We start from the raw sequence: 24,291 nt of genomic DNA, 5'->3' as shown, positions 1-24,291 counted from the left end.
TTACACATAATGGTTTGGATTTTAACTCATACCACATGACTTTAAATAAACCTTCAAGCTTTTAGAGAGAGGTATATTAACATTATTGTCAATTTCCTATTCATATCAATTTATCTTATTAAACTATCCTATTAAACACAATCAAAGCAATTTCACGTTTTAAAAGCTTTTTATTTTCATTAGTTTATTTATTATTTAATCCGTAAAAATAAAATTTCATAAAATTTATTAACTACAGAGACAAAAAGGATTTCTTCGGGGATTTCATAAAAATGAATATAGTACCATCTGGTTATTAGCAACCAATAAGGGGTGTAAAAAAAATATCTCTTGGAAATGGGTCTCCCCTACTACTATTTTTTAGCTCGGTGACCGCTTGAGTATTCGTATACATGTGTTTTATGTGTTTCATACTGCGCTCTTTTTGTAAGCAAATGACGTTTTTCGTTTATCTAGGTTTTTTTTTTTTACATTCAAGGTAAGAGACCCAGTACTCGATCAGGGAAATAGTACCCGATCACTCATGTATTTGTATATCTATATTTACTAAATTTTACTAAATATAGATATACAGGTACATGGAGTTATCGAGTATTAGTTCCCTGATCGGATACTAGGTCTTTTACCTTAGTAACTTCAATTGATTACAAATTTATAAATCAACACTTCATCCGACTAACAACTATTTTGTTATATTTAAATTATTTACTGTTCAGTAGCATTACATGCAGTACGTGGTTATAAGCAACTCGCTACATCTACTATCGCTTGCCGCGGAAAGGTACCCCCACTCTCGCTCTGTTTACTGAAGCCGACTTTAATTTGGATGTGCACTTCTTTTATAAGCAACGAACATAATATTATATTTTTACTCTAAAATGGATATACAATTCCCATAGAGTAAGCTTATAAATTTTGTCGTTACTTTTTCTTATTTCAAGTATTGGGTCTTTAATTTAACGTTTTCCTTCAGTATAAACTTATAAAGCAAATAAAAAGTTGAATATAATCTATACCTATAGGAGTAAAAAAAATATGAATTTTGTTTATTCACTTGACCAATCATCTTGCATATTTATAATTCCATTTTATTTAAAACGATCGGAAGTTGTTGGGTCACGTCTTCTTAAAGATTGTATGCATGCACATGAGCGTTATCACTTGCACTCAGACCAGTGCACTGTTTTAACGCATTAACTTTAATAAATACATACCAGTATCAACTATAGTTACTGGTCTGTACGACTGTACTACACTCTTGTGTACAGTTTAAAATATAATATATACAACAAAACACATAGAGAGCCTCAAGGGAAACATATAAAGATAGATATATCTCTCTGAACAGTACTAGCAGCCACTTTATCTGTAAATGGAAATTATCCTCGGCGTTTTCCACAGCTCTAAGTACTCATATATACACTTTTCATCTATATAGCAGTACATCTTATCTCAAGCGGTTAACAGATCATTAAAACTTAACTTTAATTACCCAAGAGACTGTTAAAAAGTGTGTTGGCGATAAAAGATATAATAATAGTAATAATGACGATAATGATTTTAGCTGAGTTTGAATAAATGAAGAGAGATCGTAGTAGATAAGAAACGAAACTTAAATTTAAAAGAAAGTAATAAAGTTTATTATTTTTCAAGTATTAAGTTGTAATTGAATTTTAAAGAGAAAATATTTGGGATTAGTGAGATGAATAGTAATTTGAATTACTAAACAATAAAATGGCTGATGAAATTTAAAACAAAGTGGTATCACTTTATTCGCGGTCTGTTAATATAAAATTCAAAGATTATTATCTTAATTTAACAGTTTTATGGCGAAAAACAGAGAAGAGGATCGAGTTTTAACAGTGTGATGATTACTACTCGCGATAACCACGGAATTAGTCTAATTATTGTTGGATTGCAAGCAACCCTTGTCACGTTTGCACGCTGGATTTGTGTTGGTTTGGGTTTGGGTGTGGGTATTATTGTACTGAGGGAATTTGACGCATCGGTGTTTAATGTTGATGCTGTTGCTCGGGCTATGGTTCTGGTTTTGGTGCTGGTTCTGCTGATGCTTTAATGCTATCTGTTGTTCCTACTTAAGCTAAAAGTGCCAGAGTAGAGTTAAGAGCATGATATTGAAATCACGTCATTTTGTTACTACAATTTACATAAATTGGGCAAACTCTATTAGCACATCGTAATCATACGATGTCAAATTGACTCGATGGGTTGAATACTAAGGTTTATGCGCATGTAGATATTATAAATTGTTGGGTAACAGGTTACATTTTTTTTATTTCATCGATTTAAATAAGAAATTTAAATTTCAAATGCTGTATAAGATTTCATTTTATAGCTCCGAGTCTCTATATATCTATAGATATTTTACTTGATTATTTAGTCGAAATTTCTTTTGCAAAATTATAATTAAAAAAAGAGAAATAATTAAAAATTGATAATTTTTGCTTTTTAAGTAGTACGCTGTGAATAAAATGTTCAAGCTCTAACTGAATAAAGCTAAATTGAAGATTTAAAATGAATGATCGAATGTCAGTGTATTTTTTTTTAAATTATTATTTTTTTGAGAAAAATCGATTTTTTTGCTTTGTATTCCACCAAAACACGAGACAATCAAAATTCAAATTAAAAAAAAAAGCACTGAATGCTTAAACAATGGGCTTCTAGATAAAGTTAATAGTTGTAAGCTCAAACATCTTTTTTTAATATTCACGGAGTAAGAAAGATTAATTTAATAAATTTTCCAATTAACACGTAAAAAAAAGTTTAGTTGAATTTACCACAATTGGGGTTACATATACTACACTGACTAGTAATATATAGGATGACTACACATTTAGTAATGATTGCAAGCCTATTGTGGTACACAAACTGTGGTAACATCTACTACTGTCCTTGGTTACAACAACTCCTTGATAAATGACAGCTGTGGTTCTTACTACTCCACATCATAGTTTCTAATTTTTTATCCTTAATTTATTTTTCAAATATATATTAATCGATATTTATTATTTTCATGGCATTAAAAAAGTTTTAAAATTTTAAAATTTATACCAAATTGTTCGCACAGAGTTTTTAAATATATTAAAATAGATTCATAAGAAATAAATTCGAAATGTCACACGCACAAAATTTTTAAAGCAGATTTTTTTTTCTATACGTCATAATATTTATTTTTTATTTGGAATTATCTTTATGACAAATTAATTCTTATATTACTAACATAGTTTCTTTGAGTATTTAATTTTTGTTGATATAAAATACAAGCACGTAATTTTAAAGGTTACAATTCACCCATTTAAAGATATAGTAATTTTAACTGCAATTGTGGAGCTAGTAAAACCACAGTAGGGTAAAAACGTTTAAGGTGGCGCTGTCGTTTTCGTATGTCAGTCATTTTACTCCACATTGGAGTAGATTGTACAAATTATGTGATATTGCGTACCCCAAAAGTAGAAATATCAACTAAATCTCATAAAATTGTGTGGTTAAAGAAACCACAGAATAAGTTTTCCATACCCCATTAAGTAATTACTGGGCCTGAAAATTTTGTACCCCAGTCGAATAGAAAATAGAACTAATACAGTAGTGATTAATCTTATAATACAGTGTCATTTATGCTACTCTATTTGTCGCGAAGATGACCACAAAGTGTAGTTTAATTATTACTAGTTTAGTGAGGTCGATTTGACTCCATAATTTTTTTACGCGTACTTTTAATTTATTTGCTAAATAGTATATAACACCAAGAAAAAAAAGTAGAGCATTCTAACCCGCCGAAGACTCGGGTAGGTAATTATACACGCGGGTTGGAATGTCCTACTTTCCTCCCTTGATGTGTAATATACTAATTAGCTACTTCATTATGAAAGAGGTGGAAGGTATACTTTCAAAATTTTCAAAAAAAAAAAAAAATTGTGGCTCTTCTAGCTACAATGTTGTAGTAAAATACTGTAGTAGCGAGTACTCCAATATGGAGTAAAGAATACTACATAAATAGTACTGATGTTACTACACATGTGGTTGAGGTTATTCCAAGTTGGAGTTGACATTTCTTTACTCCACTGATAGAAGGATTTGTTTAGGAGTAATAAATTGATTTATTAAATTTTTCTCAACTGACTTTTTTGGATTTAACAAATATTTAGTAATTATTAACAATATTTATTATAATGAAATAAGTAACTTCTTTATTATTAAGAAATATTTTTAATGCTAACAAAGCCTTATTAACATAAAAGAAATATTTGTTAGCACCAAACAAGGCTTGTTAATATTTAATAAATATTTCTTAGACGAATTTGTCGGTAGAGGGCTACACACGAGCCTGTAGTGGTGTACAAGTATTAAAAAAGCTATATGTGTGTGTCGTTGCGACGTCATATTGTTTACTCCGTTCTAGCTTGCATTGTTGGTTAAACGTAACCTACAACTGAAGCTCTCATATACTTAAATAATATTTATATCAGACGTGTTTTGTAAATTGTCATCCATATTATAACTATGAAAATATGGAAGCCTTGTTAATTTTATTCAGTTCAATTTTAATCAAATATAAAACCATTAAAAACACATGTACTATCAAACGGATTTTATGTTATTTCTCAGCGTAATTTAATATAAGAAATTTTAATTTGTTTATTCTAGTTATAGTGTTAATTACTATGAAATTGTATTTTGAAATTAAAAGAACAGAAAATTTTATACGATGGTAAAAGTTCAAATTTTTGACGGATAGTGCATGCGCTGTAATTTTTATCATTTGTTTTCTTGCAAGAAAAAGAACTGCTTTAATTTCTCTTAACAAAGGAAAAATTTTAATTTTTGGTGCAGATTTGGTGGAAAAATAGTAATAATTGATTTTTTTTTTTTTTTTAAATGAAATTTCCTGAATTTGCAATACGAAAATTTTTTTATAAATTATTTTTAACATGACACTGTCGATCAGATAAAATAAAACATTTTTTCTTGTTTTATAAACTCAAATTCTTTATTACCGGAACTGATGTAAAAAATGTTTATTTATTTATAAAACAATGATGTGCAACTTTCATTTTCAATAAAAAAAAAAGTAAAAATAGTAAGGAATGTTTGAGGTTAAGGAAAAATAATTTAAAATTGTGTCACATTGCAAAAAGATATATATATATACATATATATATGATCGTGTGTACACCAATACAAGAGGTCATTTGCGGAGTCTCGTACACTCGAGTGTCGGCATTGGGAAAGTGTGCCGTTTAAAGGTCAGCGCATCGTTGTCTCGCGCTCTTAAACTATGAGTATTTGCTACACCATAAAACTTGAAGTGCATATGTATATATATACATACATACATAAATGCCGTTTACTTCCAAGGGTTGCGAGATGAAGATAAAAATGGTCATGGACCTCGAACTAACATCTTAAAGATATGGTAAGACAGAGTAAAATAATAATAAAAGGAGATACTGTGATGCACGAGGATCCCCGAAGGGTTCTCTTCTTTGCAGTCTCTAAGAAAGACTATGCGATCACCTCAATGCCACAGCAGCAACAACAACAACAACAACAACTTCAATACAAGCAGAGTTTCCAAGAGAAATAATTCTTTCGTAAAAACCGGTTCAAGTCGTGCTATGCGGATAACTTGATCTTCTATAACCTTATACCTATATAACTCGAGCCTCCTTCTTCCTCTTCTTCACTTATTTATCTTCTTCGAAATGGAATTTATTCCCAATACTTTTTAATCTATCATGACGATTCTTTACTAGGAAAAGCAATTTTGCAAACTCGATATTTACAATAACAATTTAAAGTTATTCATTTTTAAATAACAAATTACTTCAGGAAACATTTATTCACTTTTATAGTATCTAATGATGAGTAATATCATTCAATTTCATTTATTGCAAAAAAAAAAAAGCAAATACTCACGATGGAATCCGACCCATGAACTTCAGGTTAAGAACCTGATCATTAACTATAATATAAATTTTTATGGCGAAAATATATTTTTTTAATTACTTCCTTGATAGTATCCCTTGGGAAGCATAGCAAGAGTTTTGCTTTTGAGGAATGATGGAAAACTATTTTTTATTCAGTTTAAAGTAGTACTATCGGCTTTAGAATTGACGTTCAGAATTTGATGAAACTTAGCATATTGGTACATTATAATAAGATAATGAACCAGTTAAATTTTTAAAGGTCTGCAGAAAACTGAAAAAAAGATATTAATTTAAAAAAAATGTTCGCCTTTACCGTTGATCTTTATGGGGAATCACAGTTTATTTTATTTCACAAAAAGTGACGTTCAAATTTCAATGAAAGTGGTATCAACGGAAAGAAAAAAATTTTTAGAAAATTTTGGTTGATCAGAAGATGAGCTTCAGAGCTTGTGATAAGAGTAATTAGTAAATAGTTATGAAAAATGTGCTATGTTACTTACACGTGGCAACGTCGCCAAAAAGGTTATGACGCGCGCGAAATTTAAATATGCATCAAATGCAGTATGTGGGGATATCAGTGATATACAAATTTCTTAGTACAAAACATACGACATATTTTTTATTAATACAGTTACATTATTAAATAAAGCAACATGTTGTTTTAGTAAACAAACATGTGAAGCCAATAACTTGTATCATAGACGTTTGCGCACGATATCATATTTTGAGTGAAACAGAGTTACTGTAAGCATACTTCTATCTCATTTACTTTTATGGAGCGTTGCCAATTATAAATACTATGAAAATCAAATTACACAAAGCACGCATTTTATACTTGTAGTAACGATAGTACTACCTCAATTCAACAACAAAAATTCTAAAATTCAAAACGATAGTTTTTAGCATTTTCTGGAATCTTAACAGAAAAAATTCCATACAATCAAAAATTTTCATTCATCTCCGAAAATAATTGTGTCAATGAGATTTACTTAAATAACAAATTCGAGATCAATCAAATTGATTTTATCGTGGGGGAAAATTAAACAAATTTAATCTTAGTAAAAAACAATTCATTTTTAAAGAAATTTTGATAAAGTGGGTTTTATCATCCTATTCAAGAAATAATTTTGTAGCGGCAAGTAAAGGCAACAATCGCGTGGACCCAAAAATCCTCGATGGAGAAACCTCAGGCAAAAACAGCTGACGCTGCAACAACTTATGTGAAAACACCGCTGACAACCACACGACTCACTTATTAAATTTTAATTATAAACTTAATGACCGCGAGTAGAAGTTTTACTTAAGGTATGTTTGAATAAGTTAATGCAAACAATCTTCAAATAGTATTTTAAATTAATCACTGCAGCTACCAATGCCGGACGACCAAACTTAAGTGTCGAGACAAGACGATGATCGAGGGCTCCTAGTCCTTAGTGAATTCCTCCAAATTATGCACAGGGACTAATTTACGATTCCCCGTGCGTTACCTTACCCCCAGTCATTAAGATTAGACAAATTTTTTTAAGACTAATCGGAGTGAGAGAGAAAGAACGAGATAGAGCGAGAGCCACTCATGTTTATTTTTGAACAATAACTTAATAATAATTCGAGGTTATTAAGAAGTTATAAGAAATATCTGTTAAAATAAATTCATTAAAAACGTTTTTATTATCATTTTACGAAAAAAATAAATAAAAAAAAAAATATAACTGAACATTTTCTATTAATAAAATATTTAATCTAAAATATTCAAAAGGATTTTAAAAAAATTTACTTGATATTTATAAAGAGAAAAAAAAAAGGTTTCGTACTTCAAAAGATTTGAAAATAAACCAACACGTGTACGGAAATTTTCGAAGAGAAAAAAGTCTGAGGTTTCATACTATTTATTTTTTAACACGTAAGCCAAGTAATAAATTACAGCGGGTATAATCCAGAGAACATTGTACCACCTCAACGATATCCTTCACAACCACCACCTCTACAACGGGCTGCTTTCATTGTATGTATGTCCCACAAACTTGCAAAGCCCAAATGCGCGCCCGAGAGACCTGCTGCGAGAACTGAAAATTTTCTTGCGCACATTCGCAAAAGTCAGCCAAGAGTGTTGGAGTGTGTATAGAAAGCAAACGAACAAGAGGAAGAGTACGATATAGATTAAAAAAAAAAAAGAACAACTAGAACGACCGCGTGGCATTGTAAAGCTGGGTTTTTACGGCGACACAAGCTCACAAGAGTACGATATAGATTAAAAAAAAAAAAGAACAACTAGAACGACCGCGTGGCATTGTAAAGCTGGGTTTTTACGGCGACACAAGCTCACCCTTGGCTCCTCCCGAGGGAGAATGAGGAATCGATACATGTGCGAGGTTATCGACGACGTTATTTTATTTTATTTTTTTAATACCTCGAAAAAAAAATATCCTACAGACACAGCTGCGAACAGGTTAATATCTAACTTTTGGCTTAAATATTTTATTATTTATCCTTCATAAAAAAAAAAAAAGTTCACTCTTCAGAATTTAGAACAGAAATTTTTGTTTTTTGTAACTACAATCTGTTAAATATTCAAATAAATTATGTTTTAATTTTCAGTTCAATAAATTTTTTAAATAATCTCCTACGAGTGTAAATTTTTAATCAATAATTTAACGAAGATATAAAAGTGAGCTGAATTTTTATTTTTTTTTTGTGAGTATTTATGCCTTATTCGGTATTTTTCATTAAATATATATGAGTTAGTAACAAAGTTACAGCGAATAAAATTTTCTTTTCAGTGATCACCAACAAGATCAACTTATCATTGAATACTAGTATAAGAAATCACCGAAAAATTTATTATTTATAAATATTTAAAACAAATTTATCTAGAATTAAAATAATCCTTTCATTGGCCACCACTGACTATGTTACTGGAGATCAAAAATAAAAAAACTGTTTTTTTTTTCTTAACGAAAAAAAAAAAAGTTAAAACTTGACAATAATTAGGGTTGCTAGTTTCGTTTTAAAGATAAACGCATACTTTTGATACGGAAATGAATATTAACAGGGCCATGCATACGATGATACACGAGTCCAACCGCAAAGTGGAATATGTACCTATAATAATGTATAGATCTATTGCTAGAGCAATGTCCAGCAGCACGATCACCAGTACCTCGTTATGTTGCCCGTGGTATTTTCCTAAATAAATACGGGACAAACAATGAATCGTTTACAAATGCAACCCTCTCTCAACCTCACCCGCTTACACACGTGTGCCTTTATTTTTTTTTAACCCATCAAAAAAATATAAAAAATAAATTTATGGTTTTACGGTGCGGTTTCCAATGCCGATCACTAAATAATGATACACACTTTGCCAATTAATGTTTCCCGATAAAACTCAGCTCTCCCTCCTATCCGCAAGACTTGCGGATTAGCTCGTGGATATATTTTTAATTAAATGCTAGTATTATTTATATAACGCATTTATTTGTTATACAAAACTAATTTATTGGGAGAAAGTAATTATTGATGTCATAAAAAATGTAATCAACTAGTCAATTAATTATTTTTGTTTATTTAAAAACGATAATTCCACAGACTTTAAAATGATTATTTTAATGATGAAAGTATTTGTATTCTGGGTTAGAGATTTAAAAATCAAGGACGCATAAAGGTCTCTGAAGATGCGCGTCATCATTTAAGAACCGGTTTTAAAAGTTGAGGTATTCCGATATTTTATCTATGATGATTTCCAATTGTGAAAGTCGTGTCAGCGATTTGATGAGTATTTTATATATCCATAAGATTTTTATTTTTATTCAACTTTTCATGAAGCATGAATCCCGGAGGTGTACATAGTCAATGAGTAGATCGAGTTGAGATTATATATCGAAGGTGTTCCATGTAGTTCTGTCGTGCATGAAGATGCGTTTGATCATCATGGAGATTTTAAATCCACCGGATGGTCCATTGTGTAGAGAAAAAAAAAATAGAAGTAAAAAGTATAGATATTTCCGGGAGACATTTACGCTAAATGAATTCCTGATTGTTTTTATATGTGAAATCGAGAGAAAATTTCTAGAGTTATTAATTATTTTTATTATTGTTTTTTCAATAACTAAAATTTTAAGCAACCATTTTGACTTTATCTCTGATTAAATTTACGATACTTGAATTTTTCAAAAAATTGGATTTGCTTTCAAAATCTAACTTCATTATTTTTTAATAAACTAGTCTAAAAAATTAAAGGAACAAAAAAATTGTATGTGTAAATTTTATAGTGATTTTCGGAAGACTGTATTTTCATGAAAAATGATCGTATAAAAAAAAAAATTTTGATGCTTGAAATCTCTAGTTTGAAGATCTTCTAGCATTAATTTTTTTGAAACACAGTTTTTGCATACTCATAAGAAATAGCTCGAGACAAAAATTTTTTGTTTTATTTTTGAATCTACAGGCTCGGAATAATTTTTTTGAAGAAAACCAATGCAAAGCTCAGCAAATTTATTCGGCTACCGTTTACGTTTTTAGTTGTCTTTGTACGACAATTTAATGCCGAAATATTGGCCTTCAAATGAAACAGGACCCTTCGTGTTTGATTATTGATATTTCAGCAACTAATGGTCGCACAATAACTTTGAGGGCAGCCTTGAAAATTTCAATGAATTTCATCCAAGCTTCAGTTTTGATTTAAGAGAAAAAAATTTTTTTTCTTAACCCTAATATTGATTTGTAAAATATACAAAAAAAAAACGACTTTGTATGAGTTTTTAGTCAATCAACCGCAACCTTACCAATCTTGATGGAAAGGTTAATATTGCTAGGTGTTTTGACAGATTAATGTATCCCAGAGAGAAAAGTACGATAGGCCCAGGCTTGGCCAAAATATGTAGGACCTTGAGGCAAGCTTGTAAACCAGCTTTAGCAGAAGCCAACTAAAAAAAATTATTATTATTATTAACCTTGTAGAATTCATGACCATTAACGTTTAAACTTTCTAAGGGAGATAAATGGTGTGAAAAAAACTCGGTGAAAATTCTGCTGGGATCTAGGCGCGAACTGCCGTCCTTCGGATTGCTGGGTATGAACGTTAGCTACTGGACGAACCTACTAATGTTGAACTGATACTTTTATATGATTAAGTTATCAAACCATAGGTATAGCCGAACTTGGATGATCCTACCTTGGCCCAAATATGGGTTGCCATTGAATGGCAAAGTTACCCAGTCCTGGTCCAAGCGTGGGTTGCCATTGAATGATCAAGGCAGGGGAGCCTAGTCTTAGTCTAAACTCGGGTAATGATTGGAATGGTCAAGATTGAGTAAACACTCTTGACCCAAGCATGGGCCAATATATATAGGTGTACCAAAGCTAAGTTCCCCAGTGCTGGGCCAAGTAGGGCCCCGTCGTTTAATTCTGGCAGCTCCTGCATGAGTATTCCTAAGAGTCCTGTAAATTTTCAAATTGATCCATTGAACCGTTTTTCCGAACCGTTTGATTAAAAGTTTGCAAAACAATTGAAAGAATAAGTTTTTTTAATTTAATTGTGTAATCATCATCAACGTGAAAAAATTATTTTTTTTTTTACTTTTCTTACAATTGGGGTTAGTTACTCAATAAATTTAAAGTAAAGAAAAAAAAAAATTTCGAACTTTTTTTTTCGTGGAATTTTGTAGAAAAAGAGCCCGAAATTTTTTGTTTTGATCAGATCTAATCAGATATAATTAGATCTAGGCTAGATACAATATCAGACATGAATATATATAGTCAGATCTCTGTATATCTCGTAAGATCTGATCAGATATAACTATATCTGAACTAAATACAACATTTGAAATAATCAGATCTCATTATATATGCTCAGATATAACCATGTATACGTCTTATTTTTATAGAAAATTGTTTATATCTAGTCAGATCTGCGTACACCTCGCAAGATCTGATCAGATATAACTACATGTGAATTAAATACATTTAAAATAATCAGATCTCTTTATATCTGCTCCGATGTAATTATATATACGTTTTATTTTTACAGAAAATTGCTTATATTTAGTCAGATCTGCGTGTATCTTGTGAGATCTAACCAGATATAACTTCATCTAAACAAAATATAACACTTAACATAATCAGATCTTTCTATATCTGCTCAGATATAATCGTGTATACATTGTATTATTATTGAAAATTATTCATATCTAGTAATTCACACTTACGCGATCACATACGTGGGTCAGCGCAGTGGATAGCATCAAAGACTTTAAATCGGAAGGATGCAGGTTCGAGCCCAGCAGTGACCAGGATTTTTTCATTAATTAAAATCATTTATAATTCTTCTAAGTAACGTTACTAATATATCAGGTTACATTTCGGATTGAATTGAAATTATCTTTTTTTTTCGCAATTTAATATTTTTTTTAATAGGGATCCCCGGGAAAAAAGATTCAGATCTGACCATATATAATTATATATAATCAGATATGGCCAGATCTCGCCAGATAGAGACAATTTAAAGATCTGGCTATATCTACTTTGTCAGATCTGATCAGATATAATTATATGTGGTCAGATCTAAACTTTTTCCCCCAGGCACATACGTGTACTTGCTATATTTTGATAATGAGACTTGTCACGCCAATTTTGTGACAAATAATTCAGTCATTGGCGTAATCTTCATGAATATTAGTAATTGTCAATACACATACAGCGGTGTATCAATTGACCTTGCAATAACACAAAAATGCTTAAGTATACTTTTATTTGATTTCCTTGCGACCTCGGTCTGAAAAAGTTATTTATTAAGTAACACCCGTTGCAGCATTACGGCGTAAAATAAAAATGAACATAAAAAATAATGAAGAAAAATAACCGTCAATAACGAAGTTTTTTCAAATATTCATCGTAGATTTGAGGGGGTATTTTAGTCTAGAGGCATAAATTTTCGACGAAATTTATTATTTTTGTGGACATCTGCAATTTAGCGAAAAAATTTTTTTTTCAGTTTTTTTTAGTTAGTACGATAGCAGCATTTATCTAGATAAATAATCTTTTTTATTTTTTTTGTTTCAGATCATTTGGAGGGTTGCAATCGTGACAGACTTGGCGCGCCATTTTTTTCCAACCTCCACTTCAACAGCTTATGACATTTTGAGTTTTCAATATTTTCACTTTTTTTTTTTGTGTATTGTTAAAACGTGAATAAATATCTTGTTAAAAAATGGATTGTAAAAATATTTTTTGTTTTTTATTTACAGCACCCGAAAAAAACACCTCGAATTCATGCTTCTAGACTAGAATACCCCCTTTAGAAATTAATTAATTTTTTTTTGCACACCTCGAATGCAAAGCTCTACTGTCGACAACTTTATAATTTTTTCCTTTTAATAAAATTAATCGGCGTATGTTATACCAATTGACTGTACATAAATAAAGAAAAATGTGAGTTACGTTGTTGATTTTATGTAAGCGTTTAAAATCTGAATGTTTACATTAAATTTTTTTTTCCATTTTTATACACCCTAGTTTTTATTTTTATTATTGTGGAAGGTGTAAATTTTTCAATTTTCCAAGATTTATTATGGTAAATGTCAAGTTTTATTCAAACTTGGCCAGAAATAGGATTATTTGCTTGTTTGATAATCATAAAATGCATACGCAGGTGATAAATAATTTCGAAATACCAAGTGTTTAGAAGACTTTGTCATTACATAAAAAATTTTTAGTAAAAATTTTGCCGAAACAACCGTAAATGATTCTTTGAACAATTCAACTTAAAACATATAAAAATTTAGTAATTGTACTTAAGTAGTCATATGAGGACTGCATGCTCTTCCCATTTATTTTATCAATATTATTATTGTTACTTATTATTTTATGGTTATTATTGTTGGTGCCATTCATGGAGAAAATTATTAACGAATGAGTAAACTTAAAAATTATTATTCATGAATAATAATTTTTAAATTTAAAAATAATTAATGACCGTTACTTGCGTTAAGAAATTTTAATTATGTTTTGTATATTTGCGGGAAATTATAAAATAATAAAATAAAAATATAAAAGTTGTTTGGTAATTTTGTAAATATACAAGTACGGACAGACGAGTTTACGTAATTAGGTAAGATAGGAGGCTCTGGAAACCGCATAATTGATAGCTATTTCTCAATTGGATTCGTCTTGGCTCCGTGAATCTCTCCGACGTCTCGCAAGACAACCGCGTGTACGTTCACTAAATTGGATTATCTTCCGTATCGATGTGTTTTAATTAATGTTCGGAAAAGAAATCTTCATATTTTTAAATTATTCATGAAATGTTTTAAATCTGAACCAATTAATGGTTCAAACTTTTAATTTTTAACAAGATAATTTGAAATTTTCTTATTAAATAATAAGAATTTTCAAATTATAGATGAAAATCTAACATCTAAATTATATTGAAGCAATAATTTTACTATTAAAATGTATAGTTTGAAATATTTTTAACTTCTCACTATGAAAATTTAAAATTTTCGAAAAAAGGGAAATTATTGGTTTCGTTCCGATTTTCGAAAATCGAGTTTTCATCAGATCTCGACGTTTTGAGTCCCTAGAGAGCTATTCCGACTATTTCCGGATGGACATCCTACCGTGTGTGTGTAAACTTTTTTTGTCCGACGATATCCTTGGAACGTATCAACCGATTTGAACATTATTGGCGGCAATCGACAGGGCTCACCAAGATTTAGAACTGAAGAGACTTTGGAGTCGATCGGTCGGGTAGTTTACAAGTGATACGAAAAATGAAAATTTAATAAAATTCTTTTTTTAAAGTTTTTGTTGTATAACTCGTAAATCAATCGATCAATTTATTTCTAAACTTGATCAAATAAGTATCGATAAGCTCTTTCGATTGCCGCAAAGTACATGTAAATCGGTTGATTTTTTCCGAAGATATCATCGGACAAAAATTACTTTTTTTCAGCGAAATGTGTATATTTTCAGTCCAGCCGTTTTTCTTTTTTTTGTTGGTAAACCATCTTATAACGTCTTATTGAATTAATTTATGTGTGATATGTAAATGTATAAGAGGTAGATAAACCATAGGTAAATATATAGATCAAAACCTGTTTCGTTGAATATCAAATCATGTGAACTATTGACAAGCCAATCAACCAATATATATATATATATATATATATATATATATATATATATATATATATATATATATATTAGATGGGTTGAATAGGGAAACTAGAATACCAAGGACTAAAAAGAATGAGCAAAAGAGAGAACGGGTACGGGAAAATGCTTGTACGTAAATCACAGCAAGTTGCGCTGCTACACCGGAAATAAAAAAAGAGAGGACGATTTTTGGATTATTGCCAAGTGGGTTGAGGTTGGAAAGTGAAAGACGAAATGAGGATCACGAGCAAGAGTAAGGATGAACGCTAGAAAAGTTTGCTATTCGTTTAACTCATGCCAAGGGAGCTTACCTAATTTTTTTCTTTTTTGAGTGATAGAAGAAGAAAGGGGCTTAAGTAATGAATAGCTTTAGTGAGTAGGAGTAAAATGTAAGATTGGCGAATCAGCGCGCTTTACTTTTGTAATCATCAGTTGAATTTTATATCATGATTCATTGATCCCGGGTTTTGTTTTTTCGGGCAGCTTTACTTTGTTGAAAATAAACTTTTCGGTACGTATATTTTCTATTGTAAATCAGTACAATCATCACTGTAGTTTTTTTACGGCTGATTGATTGAATTCCGTTAATTCTTCCGTCTGAGAAGTAGAGAATTAAATTTTTTTGTATTCATATTCTTTTTATCTAAAAATTTCTTGTTTTAATCACTACTAACATTGAATTTTGATTTTTTTTTACTAATAATTTCTTAATTTTCATTTCTAAAAAAATCATCGATTTAATATTTGACTCCATATTTTTATCATAAATAACAAAACTTCAGTTTAAATCAATTCCCAAGAATTTGATCTTTATACAAACTATTACTTATCTCTTAACAAAAATAAATACGTTTTCATGATTTACGATAGATAATTTAAAAAGTATTGTTTTCACAAGAAAGCATCTACAAAAAAAAAAAAAAATAATAATAGTGGATGGATCAAGGTAGATTTTTAAAAAGGGGTCACGAATGTCTGAACCATCAACTGAGCAAGTGCACTACGAACATTAATAAAAGATGATAAATGACATAGTGGGTTAACGTTTAAATTTATCTCGAGATTTTTGGTGATGTATGTTTTACTACAATGCTGTAAGTACCACTTACAACTTGTAAAACGGGTTAAACAAGACATGCAGTAACATTTTATGATAAATGATTTTTTAAAAATCACAAAACAAAAATAATAATAAATACATGTATTATTGTAAATTAATACATCGAATCGAATAACGGACGAGAGACAGTGAAAACCATAGCCGATGCGTAAGCAAATTGTTTATCGCAACGTCAGCATCGCGAATCCGCGTGCCTCTGATCAACTGAGTATCTATAGATGTATATACTATATTTCAAATATTACACAACATGCAGTGTGAAAAAAAAGAGAGAAAATAGAGGAGAGAAAGAGCAGACAGAGAAAAAAAATGTAAAGGTTTGATCAAACCAAATGTGGATACGCGAGATATTTGCTAATGTAATGACTATTTATAGAAATTTGTGAAGTATAATATATATATATATATATATATATATATATATATATATATATATACAATAAATTTGATATGTATATGCACGGTTAAAATATGCTCAACGACATGATGAATGACATGAGCCGGATGAGAGTGAAGCAAGAGACGTGAATATGATGAGAAAGCTGGTGATTGTTAACTCAATAGACATGTGCTCACAATCGGAAATTGTTACTAGATTTTATGAAATAATATATGCATGATGAGAGATATGTTAGTTAATTCATTATTAACTCGAATTAATTATCACATATATGTTATATTTCTCTCGTAATACATATTAGTGTCATCATTTCCATAATATATTTTAATATACTGCTATTATAATAATCAACTTAAAAAAATTCTGTTGTTAAATTTAAATAATTAAATTGTTTTAATGAAAATTAGACTGTACTTTTTGAACTATTGAAATTTATTTTTACATTATTAAATGTAGAAATAATATGAAACACTATTTTAGAGAAAATCTACTTTTTTGACTATAAATTATTATTCGTGGGATCTAGAAAAGAGTCGGAAAATTTAATCTTCCAAATCAGGACCACTATTAAATTTTTAGCAAAAAATTTTTTTTTGTTTTACACTGGTTCATTGTACTCCGCAGTTTTGACTTGTTTTATTCCTTCTTCATTCAAGAAAATTATTAATAAAAAAATACTAAAAAGAAAATCTTTTTTTTTACAAAAAAAATTTGGTCTTACTACCCAGGCTTGCCAATTTATCCTATTCTCTCTTAGTCACATAGAATTCAAATTTAAAAAAAAAAAAATGTTTTTTCTTTTAAATGGGGTTTTATTTTATCCTGGATTTTTCCATTTTCAGTAATTAAAAACACATTTTAAATGATCTGTTCTTTTTTTTTTTTCATAAAAAAAAACTTTTTTAACTATCTAGAACTTTAAATAATGGACGGTAATTTCAAGTAATTCGAAAATCTTTAATGATTAAAAAATTTTATAAACTTTCAAAATCTTTTTTAAATGATGATAAATAGTTCTCCCACTTTTAATTAAAATAATATTATTTAAAAATAAAATTATTTTTAAATCATCAAGTCTTAAATAATTATAAATAATCCAATATAATCACTTTCAATAAAAAAAATAAAATAAATACATGTTTTTTTTAACTTATAAATCTGTAAAAAATGACCCATTAAACACTTGAGCAGAAAAATAAAAATCATCAAAAGAAAAAAATGTATACTTTTTGGTGAAATTGAATCGGTAAAAGTATATCCGAATAGTGCCAATATTTCAAAAAAATACAAAAGAGACTTACACTGTAACTGGTAATGTATGCAAAAAGCATAAAAAGCTGGATATAATCCAAATAAAAGATATGTCACTACATCACTGTTATTTATGGATACATATATTTTTTTTGTTCAAATAGTCGTTATGCTAGATAATGTGTTAAAGCTGTTGAATCATAACTAAAGTCTTGGAATTTTAGTAGAAACAAACCCAGTGGCAGCTATTCTTCACTGAGCACTATACTAGTAACATGGGAGTAGGTAATGTACCTTTTACCTTTAAATATGTAGGTAGCCACATAAAAGTATGATGATGCAAAAGAGCTATTCAATGGTTAGTATATATTCACTGTATAGTTATAGTATAGAAGACTGGCCGAGCTGTTAAGTACTTAACCGCGTGAATCCACTCGTACTCATCGTGTTCTTGGATTACCCAGTACAGAACAGTACTCTCAGTACACTGGTATGAATGTATAGTATAAGTATATAGAGAGTTGAGGATAACCAAAAGAGCTTTGCAACAGCACTATGACTATGACTACCGACTATCTGAATAATAACCACAACCGTCTCGGTAAATTACAGAAGCCTCCAAAAATTTAAATGCCTCGTGTGGTAGACCGCGGTTCCCATAATATAACCAAACACTTTTATCACTCACGAGCACCTTATGTGTAGTTTATAACACACTACTGGTTTGTGTTAAATATAAGAAGAAGATGACTTTGAGATTTAACTCGCTCGTCCTCGGACCCGTCGTCGTCTTATTCGTGACTAGTACTGTTGCTGTTGGACTTGATTGCAGCTTACAGCGGATGAGAAGATGAAGAAAAAGAAAAAATAATAAGGAGAAGAAGGAGGAGGAGATTGAGGAGAGACTACGGCATCCAAGTGGAACGACGGTGGTTCACGGTCACGTTTCCGGTTGCACGACTAGTCCATGACCTCGAGTGTCGCACAAGAAAACCGTGATGAGCTGGTAATACTCTCTAAATCAATCGATTTAATCCTATTTTGCTAATACTAAGCTCTCTAACATGTTCATCATCGGTAATGTATTTAAATATTAAATTAGAAAGTAGATATATTTATTTAATGGATGTTAGGTTTCATTTTTAGAGGAGTGGATATATTGTACCAATTCCTTTCACTTGAAACTTGTTGCTGGGATCAGTTGGAATTTTTCATTGATGACATCATAGGTGGGTATTAAATTTTAGGGAAAAGTTGGTGCATTGAGACATTACCAGTTTTGGGTGATTAAAATTTTATCGAATATGAAAATTAAAAAATTTTTGATTTATTTGTTCTGAATTGCAAGTTGTTCAAGCAGCAAAATAAAGTTTTATGTTTCCAGCAGTTTTTAAAAGTTCGTTTAGTTTTAAAGAGGATACGGGCAAACGAAAAATGTTCTTGTTAAAAAATCCAATAAAATTCAAATCGATCATGTTAGAGTAAAAAATAATGTGTTAAAATTTTAAAGCTAAGGCCATGAGAATTCTAATTTTTGCCTTTGATAATTTGTTACTCATCAATATAAATATGCGACATTTCTCACTCTCTAAACATAAATTAGTAAAAATAAGTAAATATTGACTAATTCCAAGTGCAGAGCGAACCACTAAATTCAAAAAGTGGTTCGGTTGGCACTCAGAATTAGTAAAGATTTACTTATTTCACTTATTCATGTGTAGAGAGCAGACAATCAGTTGAGAAAAAAAAATACTGATATCTAAGATATATTTTTTCACCTAAAATTTCTTCGAACAACCTGCCATTTTTATACTGATAGTAACAGTTGTCAATAGCACTCAATATTGAAAATTTATTCTACCAAATGAGAATGAATAGTTTTATTAGTTCTACAAAGATGTTAAATTTCGATTTTGTAGCATCCTTAGGAGCTAATAAGAGTATAAAGTATGAAAAATACTTATTTAGGTTCACTTAAGAATGTCAAGTACTAAAATAGGTATATTCAAGTATATTAAGTATTTAAAGCTAAGTTAAACTTCGATGTAAAATCAACACATTTTCGAGGTTATTAAAATGACTATGTGAATGAAACACGAAATGGCGGCTATGCGTTGATAAAGCAACTTCAATATTTCGCATCTGAAATCTGAGGTGCGCAAAAAAATTTTTTGACATGTATTATAAATTGAAAAAGACACCCTCCAATGAACTCACTCAATTTGAGATTATGGGACTAAAAAAAAAATATATATATAGATTAGGATGTCCCTTAGCAGGGATGTTTTCGAGTTTCTTTGCTCCCGGGGACTTAAATGTTTCCAAATTAATAAAAAAAAATTCCATGAAAATTTGAGCTCTTAATACTAACTCTAAGATAGTCCGCTTTCAACATAATCACCATCTGAAGGAAATAAAAAATATAAGCGACTTGTATAACTTGAACATAGTCTTATTCATATCGTCAAGGTCACTTCAGTTTTCAAATGGTTTGGAATAAGTACAGATTTTTTTAAGCCTAAATCACTCTGAATGGTGTAGAAATGAAGATTTCAAGAAGGGATTGCTATTGATGAGAAGTTTGAAAGCTGTTAATGACATAGCCAGGCGTGCAGTTGAACTTATTGAACATTACAATGGTATACTCAGTAAGAATTCAGAGTAGCAGCAATTTATAGTTTAGTTTTTTACAGAATATAAACAATATTATGCTAATACTCAAAAAAATTAATTCGTTGAAGATAAGGAAATTGATTAATGTTAAGTATTCAAATGGTATCAATTTCATCGACCTTAATTTTGTATTCTTAAATATTGAGAAACTTTCAGTTTTTTAATCGACGAAACATACGTATTAACAACAATTACAAAACAAAAATTATATTCACAAAAGATGATCATAAATAAAATAACTTACAAAAAAAATGTAAAATATTTTATAACACAAGTTGATATCTTATAATAATACTTAATAATATTAACAATTATATAAAAATTAAACTTTGAGCTCGAATAACTTTTGAACCAATAGCCTTAGCAAAAAATCATAAGAGACCTTTTTTTGTAGAACCTTTAATTCTCTATGAAAGTATGTATGTCTGATTATTTTTAAATTAGCTGTTCCCGAGTTATGAAATTCTAAAGAATGAAAGAAGTTTTTCCCATGTTATTCCCATAAGAAACTTTGATCGGAATGCTGATTATGTTAGAGTTAATATTAAGAGCTCAAATTTTCATGGAATTTTTTTTTATCAATTTGGAAGCATTTAAGCCCCTGGGAGCAAAGAAATTCGAAAACATCCTTGCTAAGGGCCACTCTAATATAGATATATATTATTTTTTTCAAACCGCGCTAATATATATGTATATATTGTAACGGGTTTTCACCACCGGGGATCTACCGGAGTGAAGTCCGAGTACACTTACTATTTGGCTACCTTGTCAAAATTTTACAGTTGGGCGCCAGGTGATTTTACTCACCAATAAACAACTGTCGAAATGTCGGCTCAGGGTGGCGGATTGGGGAAAGGTCAGGCACTTAAGATTACGATAAAATAATTGATCAGAATTAACAAAGTAATTAATCGTATATTGAACAGAAGAAACAATTGATCAGGTTCACACAAATTATCGGTTACAAAAAAAATACTAAATGCCGTGTTCGGCTTGACTCGATATAAACAAATTAAAAAAACGGAGTTGATCGAAAACAGTCAGTTGATTGCTAAAAAAAAATATAACAGTCAGTTGTCGAAATAGAAATACACTTATTTTATTTCACAAACACACACGACGTAGTTCTTAACGAAATACTCGACCGGTGACGTCAGAGTATTTTACATGGCAAGACTCGGCTGCTGCAACGAATGAGAAAGAGATAATCCGCAATTCTCAGAAATACTCGAATGAAATAAAATAAAATAAAATAATATTTTATTTTGTTAACGCGTAATTTCACTATCACATAATTATTGCGCGTAATTAATTATTACATTAATTATTATTTACCCAAAACGCGTTTCACTTGTTCAATACACAAAATCAGTCGGTCGTATACTTGCTCAGTTTTCGTGCCGAGGCTTCGGCTTGTTCACGAAAAGGCGATTAGTGTTCACTCGGAATCAGTTCACTATCAATTAATTTAACGGGTCGTTGATCGAAACTTGAATTGTTCGTTACGGCATATATCGAATTGTTCAAAAATCGGAATCGAAATTGTTCTTTTGGTCGAGACGAATTGTTCAAATACCAAAACGTGGCCGTTCAGTACGGCGTCTATCCCGGATCTCCCGTTTCAATCCATGCGGTGGATCGATTGCTTGGTCTAAGTTGAAATTTTCGATTCTAGATGTCACTAGAAATTGCTCATCCGGTAACTATTGATTATGTCAAATAAATTCAAACCACGAGTCGATGTCGAATTTTTCATCATATTACAATATACATAGAATGAAACAAAAGAAGATGCAATTCGTGGTTTTATTGAAGTTCTTAAAATCTTATCAGTTTTCCCAAGTAGAGGCTACAAAATCCTCTTGAATCTGCACCTCATCACCAAAGGAATTTGTAATTAAATCTTACCCTATCTTTGGACTTCAATTACCAGCATCTTCAGCCTAACTAATTAATTAATATAGATTATTAAATTACCCTCTAAAAATTGATGTCAAAAATAATATTCATAATTACGAAATTAAAATTAAAACTAAAAATAAAAAATCCTCCAACCTTTAATAATAAAAGAATATTGCTAATAATATTTTTTCACTCATAAATAATAAGTGCACGGAACTGAATGAAAGCTATTTGAATGCAATACAAATTTTTTATCATTCAATGACCGACATCGAAAGTATATGTAAGCAAGCAAATAGCAAAAAAAAAGACAAGTACATCTTGAACAATCGAGGATGTTCTTCCTCAAACTCCCTACCTAATGAAAAACCAGTCCGACAACTAATAAATTGCATTATTCAACCCCAATCTATGCCCAAGAAATTTTTATCACCAACCTTTTTATTATCCAGGTCAAATTACAACTTTTCCTCTGTCTTTGACACTATTATTTTTGTCTTTGAGAAATACGATTACTGGCACATTTCCATATATTTAATCAACTTTCGCTTACCTGAAACAAAAAATTGTACAGTTGATATATAAATATGAATATATTATTTTTTTTTTTTAAATTGCTTGAAAATTTTTTTTATCGCTTGGTCTTCATTACGTGATAAAAAAAGTATACACGTACGTGATGTTATTAATAACATAAAAAAATATAAGATAGTATGCAGTTTATCTCGGATGTTAAATATTTCACACAAACTGTCTATTTAGATGAAAAATTAGCTTTTGGATTGTGAAGATGATTTGTATCGGTAGACGCAAGCAATGATAATAAATAATGCATATCGATCAATCTTAAGGCTTTAGTTTTATAGATAAATTTTATAGACGTCAAAGAATACATGTATGTATACATATATATATATTTACTTATATTAAATGTATGCACAGTATGTAAGAATGGGAATAAGGATAAATACAGAAAAGAGAAGCGTAACGAGGTGAAACCCCCTTTTGTAAGCGTTCGTCATCTTGCCACGTGCACATTGTGCCTCGTAAGAAAGACAAATCGGACAGTTCTTGAAGACAAGCAAAACATTTGCCGTTTACTACAACTAAAGTACGGAAGTTTCATTAAAAGAAAAAAAAAATAAATAAATAAACGACATTTTGACTTGACAGTGGAAATAAGGATTAAATAGATAGAAGAGCTTAAAAAAATTTTAATTAAATTTTTTGCTTGTCGAATCAATATTTTATTGGCAAAATCTAAATACAGAAAAAGGGAAGAGAAATGAGAAAATTGAATGGAGATCAATTGGAATACGTTAATGGAAAGGAAATATTTTTGTTGGCAGTGAGAAAAGCCATGATAAAAATAGTGCTTGTGAGTATATAATTTTCTCATTGCGCGATTGACTTTCAGGAGATGAGACCTAATTTTCTCAGTGGAAAAGAAAACTAGGAAAGCTACTCCTATTTCGTTGAAACTAATGAGCTTCTTTAGTAGACTTTATAACTTGGCTCTGTGAGCGAAAATATTAATATTAAAAAAATTATTTACTTTTCTGGATTTTAAGATGTGCTATTTTATAATAACCGACGAAACTCTTTTGAGAATAATTTGTGCTAAAAAATTTTTTTTCATTAAATTTTTTATATTTAAACTTATTTTAAAAAATTATGAACTTTAAATGCATAAGAACGTTATATTAATCACATACATATTTTTCACTAAAAAATAATTTTTTGCCATTTCGTTGGACCAGTCCTACAATTTTTAAGTCTTAAAATACCGTTGATTGTTTTAAATTTATTATTTTGTACTTCAAATGCATAGACATTATTCGAAGAAT

The 24,291-nt window shown here is 29.9% G+C and overlaps 1 protein-coding gene across 4 annotated transcripts in view; it reads right to left on the bottom strand.

Moving 5' to 3' along the window:
• The window catches only part of LOC103578637 (putative polypeptide N-acetylgalactosaminyltransferase 9), a 295,869-nt gene that overhangs the window by 185,244 nt on the left and 86,334 nt on the right, over positions 1-24,291 (bottom strand). Inside the window, exon 1 of one of the 4 annotated variants that reach the window (XM_053741868.1) lies at positions 22,882-22,966. The exons of 2 other annotated variants lie outside the window; for them this stretch is intronic. The gene's annotated coding sequence lies outside the window, so the exon portion shown is untranslated. Of the gene's footprint in view, positions 1-17,919; positions 18,702-22,881; positions 22,967-24,291 lie in introns of those variants that run through there. One more of the 4 variants, XM_053741867.1, reaches the window with a different exon arrangement.

This window comes from Microplitis demolitor, chromosome 9 (assembly GCF_026212275.2).
Source record: "Microplitis demolitor isolate Queensland-Clemson2020A chromosome 9, iyMicDemo2.1a, whole genome shotgun sequence".
Lineage (NCBI taxonomy): Eukaryota > Metazoa > Arthropoda > Insecta > Hymenoptera > Braconidae > Microplitis > Microplitis demolitor.
This window is presented reverse-complemented; position numbering and strand designations above follow the sequence as displayed.